Genomic DNA, 6,714 nt, shown 5'->3' with positions numbered 1-6,714 from the left:
TTAATTTTGGCTAATGTAATGATGATGTGCCTTGGTGTGTTCCTTCTTGGGTCCAACTTCTTTGGGACTCTCTGAGCTTCCTGGATTTCCTGGAAGTCTATTTCCTTTGCCAGACTGGGGAAATTCTCCTTTGTTATTTGTTCAAATAAGTTTTCCACTGGTGGCTGTTCCTTTCCCCCTTCTGGTACCCCTATAATTCGGATGTTGGAGCATTTAAAGATATCCTGGAAGTTTCTGAGACTCTCCTCATTTCTTTGAATTCTTGCTTCTTGACTCTTTTCTGTTTGGCCATTATTTGCTTTCTTCTGGTCCACTCCATTGATTTGAGTCCCAGTTTCCTTTTCATTGCTATTGGTGTCCTGTGCAATTCCATTCATTTCAATTAGTTTTGCCTTCATATATTTGTCTAATTTGTGGCTATAATCAACCAGTTCTGTGAGGATCCTGATGACCAGTGTTTTAAACTGTGCCTCTGAGAGTTTTGCTATTTCTTCATCACTTAGATCTATGGGCTGTGGGGCTTTGAGATCTTGTGACATTTTTGGTCTGTTCTGGCCCTTTAAGTGTGAGAAGTGGTGCCTTGGACTCCCAGGTCGCTGGGTTGTGACGCAGTATGTGGGGGCGTGGTCAGAGCAGGGAAATGGCGGTGCCCTCCACAGCTGCTTGCCGCGGGGACCCGCCAGGCCCGGTCCAACTGCCCACTCCCTCGCCTGTCCGCTCGCGCACAAATGGGCGACCACAGTCAACAAGCAGCACGACTTCCCCACTGTCTCCTCCGCGGTCGCTCTCCTGGTGGCTCCTGGTTACTCACTAGGTCCAACCCTGCGCCTTGATTCCGTGCCTGGATTGTGTACATCTGGATTCCTTGCCTGAGTCCGTCTGACCGAGACCTTCTGTGCAACCCCTCACCAGCCACTGGTTTCGCCCCTTATTGGTCAGGCTGAAGAATTTGTTATTAACAGACTTCCAAAAAGTTCAATTTTCCGTGTTCTGGCTGTGTTTTCTGTTGCTAATATTTAGTTGTCTCTAAACTTGGTTGTGTGAGAAGGCACGGCCCATCCACCTATGCCTCCATCTTGGCGGAAGTCCAGGACATCTTTAAAAGCTCCAACATCCAAATTATAGGGGTACCAGAAGGGGGAAAGGAACAGCCACCAGTGGAAAACTTATTTGAACAAATAATACAGGAGAATTTCCCCAATCTGGCAAAAGAAATAGACTTCCAGGAAATCCAGGAAGCTCAGAGAGTACCAAAGAAGTTGGACCCAAGAAGGAACACACCAAGGCACATCATCATTACATTAGCCAAAATTAAAATGAAGGAGAGAATCCTAGAAGCAGCAAGAGCTAAGGGGACAGTCACCTACAAAGGAGTCCCCATCAGACTGTCAGCAGATTTCTCAAAAGAGACCTTACAGGCAAGAAGGGGCTGGAAAGAGGTATTCCAAGTCATGAAATCCAAAGACCTACATCCAAGATTGCTCTATCCAGCAAAACTTTCATTTAGAATGGAAGGACAGATAAAGTGCTTCTCAGATAAGATCAAATTCAAGGAGTTCATCATCACCAAGCCCTTATTATATGAAATGTTAAAGGGACTTATCTAAGAAAAAGAAGTTAAAGAAACATGAACAGTGAAAGGACAACAAACTCACAGTTATTAACAACCACACCTAAAATGAAAGCAAACTAAAAGGACAGCTAGTTCAGGAGAGGAAACATAGAAATGAAGATCTAAGGAGGGTTAGCAACAGGGGCGTGGGTGGAGGAGAAGGGGGGAGAAGATACAGAAAATAAGTAGCATAGACAGTAGATAGAAAACAGAAGGGGGTGGGCCAAGAATAGCATGGGAAATATAGAATCTAAAGAACTTGAGACACATGGACATAAACTAAAGGGGGGGTAATGGTGGGGATGGGGGGGTAGGGTTGAGGGGAATGAAAGGGGGAATAGAACAACTGTAACAGCATGGTGATGATGAACTCCTTGAATTTGGTCTTATCTGAGAAGCACCTTATCTGTCCTTCCGTTCTAAATGAAAGTTTTGCTGGGTAGAGCAATCTTGGTTGTAGGTCTTTAGATTTCATGACTTGGAATATGTCTTTCCAGCCCCTTCTTGCCTGTAAGGTCTCATTTGAGAAATCTGCTGACAGCCTGATGGGAACTCCTTTGTAGGTGACTGTCCCCTTATCTCTTGCTGCTTCTAGAATCCTCTCCTTCATTTTAATCTTGGCTAATATAATGATGATGTGCCTTGGTATGTTCCTTCTTGGGTCCAACTTCTTTGGAACTCTCTGAGCTTCCTGGATTTCCTGGAAGTCTATTTCCTTTGCCAGATTGGGGAAATTCTCCTTTATTATTTGTTCAAATAAGTGTTCCACTCATGGCTGTTCCTCTTCCCCTTCTGGCACCCCTATAATTTGGATGTTGGAACGTTTAAAGATGTCCTGGAGGTTCTTAAGCCTCTCCTCATTTTTTTGAATTCTTGTTTCTACATTCTTTTCTGTTTGGTCATTTTTTTCCTCTCTCTGGTCCACTCCTTTGATTTGAGTCCCAGTTTCCTTTCCGTTACTATTGGTTTTCTGTGCATTTCCATTCATTTCAAATAGTTTAGCCTTCATATGTTTCTCTAATTTGTGACTAAAATCAACCAGTTCTGTGAGCATCCTGATCACCAGTGTTTTGAACTGTGCATCTGAAAGTTTGGCTATTTCTTCATCGCTTAGATTTATCGGCCCTGGGGCTCTAAGTTCTTCTTGAGCCATGTTTTGATCTGTTCATGCCTGTTAGGTATGAGGAGCAGAGCCTTAGTTGTTCACCAGGGTTGGGTTACCCAGGTTGCTGATTTGTGATGCTGTAGGTGGAGGCAGGGTCAGAGAGGTACAATGGCAGTCCCCTCTGCCACTTCCTGCCACTGGGGCCTTCATGGTCTGTCTCACCGCTCCCTTCTTCACAGGTTTATCAGTTTGGCTGAAGGGTTTGTAGTTGTCATACCTCTGTGAAGTTCAATTTTCTGTGGTTCTGGTTACATTTTTGTTGCTAATACTTTGTTGTTTTTAAACTTGGTTGTGGGAGGAGGTACAGTGCTTCCACCTATGCCTCCATCTTGGCAGAAGTTCTCTAAGATTTTCTTAATATATTTGGTTGCCCCTATGTATGGTGCATATATATTTACAATGTTAATGTCTTCTTGGTGGATTCTTCCCTTGAGTATAATGAAGTGACCTTCTGGGTCTCTCTTTGTGGCCCTTTTTATGAAGTCTATTTTGTCCGATATGAGAATTGCTACCCCATCTTTTTTTTTTCCTGTCTGTTTACTTGGAAAACTTGTTTCCAGCCTTTTGCTTTTAGTCTGTGATGGTCTTTTGTCCTGAGGTGGGTCTCTTGTAGGCAGCATATATGTGGGTCGTGCTTTCTTATCCATTCAGCTATTCTGTGTCTTTTGATTGGAGCATTTAATCCATTTACGTTTAAGGTTATTATTGATAGGTACTTATTCATTGCCATTTTTGTACCTGTGTTCCTCTCTGTCTCCCTCTTTTTATTTCTTTCCTCAAAGCAGTCCTTTTAGTATTTCTTGTAGAGCTGGTTTGGTGGAGGCATATTCTTTTAGACTTTTTTTTTTTGTCTTGGAACTCTTTATTTGGCTATCTATCTTTACTGAGAGCCTTGCTAGGTAAAGTAGCCTTGGTTGTAGGCCTTTGGTTCTCATTACTTGGAATATTTCTTGCCATTCTCTTCTTGCTTGAAGTGTTTCCATTGAGATGTCAGTAGCTAACCTTATTGGGGCTCCCTTGTATGTTACTTCTTTTTTCTCCCTTGGTGCCTTTAAGATTCTCTCTTTGTGTTGGAATTTTGCCATTTTGATGATAATGTGTCTTGAAGTGGGCCTCTTTGTGTTCCTCTTGATTGGGACTCTCTGTGATTCCTGGATTTGTTTGACTTTTTCTAAAAATATGGAACACTTCGTGAATTTTCCTACCATCCTTGTGCAGGGGCCATGCTAATCTTCTCTGTATTGTTCCAGTTTTAGTATATGTGCTGCCAAAGCGAGCACAGGATAGAATCTTAAAATCAGCAAAAAGAAAAGAGAGAGTTACCTGCAAAGGAATGCCCATAAGACTATCAGCTGACTTCTCAAAAAGAAAAAAACAAACAAACTTTACAGGCAAGGTGCCGGAAAGAAATATTTGAATTTATGAAAGTCAAGGACCTACATCCAAGATTACTCTATCGAACAAACCTATCATTTGGAATGGAAGGACAGATAAAGTACTTCCCAGATAAGGTCAAGTTAAAGGAGTTCATCATCACCAAGCCCTTATTATATGAAATGTTAAAGAGACTTATCTAAAAAAAAAAAGACTAAACTGACAACAAACTCACAACTAACAAGAGCTGAACCTAACAAACAAAAATTAAACAAACAGCCAGAAGAGGAACAGAACTAGAGAAATTGAGATCACATGGAGGGTTATCAGTGGGAGTGGGGGAAGAGTTGTGGGGGAAATGGTACAGGGAATAAGAAGCATAATTGGTAGGCATATAATAGACAGGGGAAGGTTAAGGATAGTATTGGAGATGGAGAAGCCAAATAACTTATATGTACAACCCATGAACATGAACTAAGAGGGGTGGAAATAAAGCATGGGTGGTGATGAACAGAGGGTGAATAAGAGGGAGAAAACAGACTTTCGCCAAGATGGAGTCATAGGTGGAGACACTGTGCTTTCTCACACAACCAAGTTTAGAGACAACAAAATATTAGCAACAGAAAACACAGCCAGAACACAGAAAATTGACCTTTTCAGAAGTCTGATAACAACAAATTCTTCAGCCTGACCAGTAAGAGGGGCGAAGCCAGCAGCTGGTGGAGCAGGGTTGCACAGGTAAGCTCGGTCAAATGGACTCAGGTCCATGGATCCCAGGCATGGTCTTGCAATGGGTGGACCCTGTGAACGACCCAGTGAGTGACCCAGTGAGCGACCAGCAGACCCAGCAATGGTGCAGGGCAGTGGGTTGACTGTGCACTGCCCATTCATGCACAGATAGACCAGCGAGGGAGTGAGTGGTGAGAGTGAACCGAGCAGGCCCCAGCGGCAAGAGACAGCAGATGAGGCTGCCATTTCCCTGCTCTGACACCGCCCCCACATACAGCATCACAAACCAGTGACCTGAGTGGCCCTGCCCTGGTGAACACCTAAGGCTCCCCTCCTTATACTTAACAGGCGTGAACAGACCAAAAATGGCTCAAGAAGACCTCAAAACTCCAGAGCCCATAACTCTAAGCAATGAAGAAACAGGAAAACTTTCAGATGCACAGTTAAAAACACTGGTGATGAGGATGCTCACAGAACTGGTTGACTTTATTCACAAATTAGAGGAACATATGAAGGCTAAACTAATTGAAATGAAGGGAATTTCACAGGAAACCAATAGTGATGAAAAGGAAACTGGGACTCAAATCAAGGGAGTGAACCAGAAGGAAGAAAAAAATGACCAAATAGGACAATACGAAGAAACAAGAATTCAAAAACATGAGGAGAGACTTAGGAACCTCCAGGACATCTTTAAACACTCCAACATCCAAATTATAGGGGTACCAGAAGGGGAAGAGTACAACCACGAGTGGAAAACTTATTTGAACAAATAATAAAGGAGAATTTCCCCAATCTGGCAAAGGAAATAGACTTCCAGGAAATCCAGGAAGCTCAGAGAGTCCCAAAGAAGTTGGACCCAAGAAGAAACACATCAAGACACATCATAATTACATTAGCCAAGATTCAAATGAAGGAGAGAATTCTAGAAGCAGAAAGAGATAAGGGGACTGTCACCTACAAAGGAATTGACATCAGACTGTCAGCAGATTTCTCAAAAGAGACCTTACAGGCAAGAAGGGGCTGGAAAGAGGTATTCCAAGTCATGAAATCCAAAGATCTACAACCAAGATTGCTCTATCTAGCAAAACTTTCTTTTAGAATGGAAGGGCAGATAAAGTGCTTCTCAGATAAGATTAAATTCAAGGAGTTCATCATCACCAAGCCTTTATTATATAAAATGTTAAAGGGGAGTTACCTAAGAAAAAGAAGATGAAAAATATGAACATTGAAAGGACAGCAAACTCAGTTATTAAGAACCACACCTAAAACGAAAGCAAACAAAAAGGACAGCTATATCAGGAGTGGAACCATAGAAATGAAGATCTCATGGAGGGTTAGCAACAGGGGCGTGGGAAAGAATAGTATGGGAAATATCGAATCTAAAGAACTTGAGACACATGGTCATAAACTAAAGGGGGGATGGTGGGGGCTGGGGGAGTGCAGGGTCGAGGGGAATGAAGGGGGGAATAGAACAGCTGTAATGGCATAATCAATAAAATAAAAAAATTTAAAAAGAGGGAGAAAACAATTGGGACAACTATAACAGAATAATCAATAAAATATACTTTATAAAATCTATGTTATGTTTTGTAAATCTACTTACTCCAAAGTATCTTGGAATATAAAGCAAATACAACAATTAGAATTACCTCTTAAATTAATTTCTTTACCACCTGAGATTAATATTTGAATTTGATGCTGATTTAAAGATAATGTCTGATGTTGTCGAGCATCTGAATAATAATTTATGTATAGATCATGCATGCAGAATTAACTGATGTAAAACAAAGCATAATACATGCCCATGCATGTAAGTGAAACTTCAGAAATTAAT

The 6,714-nt window shown here is 41.8% G+C and overlaps 1 non-coding gene across 1 annotated transcript; it reads right to left on the bottom strand.

The window, feature by feature from the left end:
• Positions 1-3,950: 3,950 nt before the first annotated feature.
• On the bottom strand, positions 3,951-4,057 carry LOC128627989 (U6 spliceosomal RNA). The gene has a single exon (XR_008392291.1). It is a non-coding gene; the product is annotated as a U6 spliceosomal RNA (small nuclear RNA).
• Positions 4,058-6,714: the final 2,657 nt, after the last annotated feature.

Source organism: Artibeus jamaicensis, unplaced genomic scaffold (assembly GCF_021234435.1).
Source record: "Artibeus jamaicensis isolate MK-2021 breed Jamaican fruit bat unplaced genomic scaffold, CSHL_Jam_final contig_511, whole genome shotgun sequence".
In the NCBI taxonomy this organism is placed as follows: Eukaryota; Metazoa; Chordata; class Mammalia; order Chiroptera; family Phyllostomidae; genus Artibeus; species Artibeus jamaicensis.
Note: the sequence above shows the minus strand (reverse complement) of the source record. Positions and strands in the feature narration are given on the sequence as shown.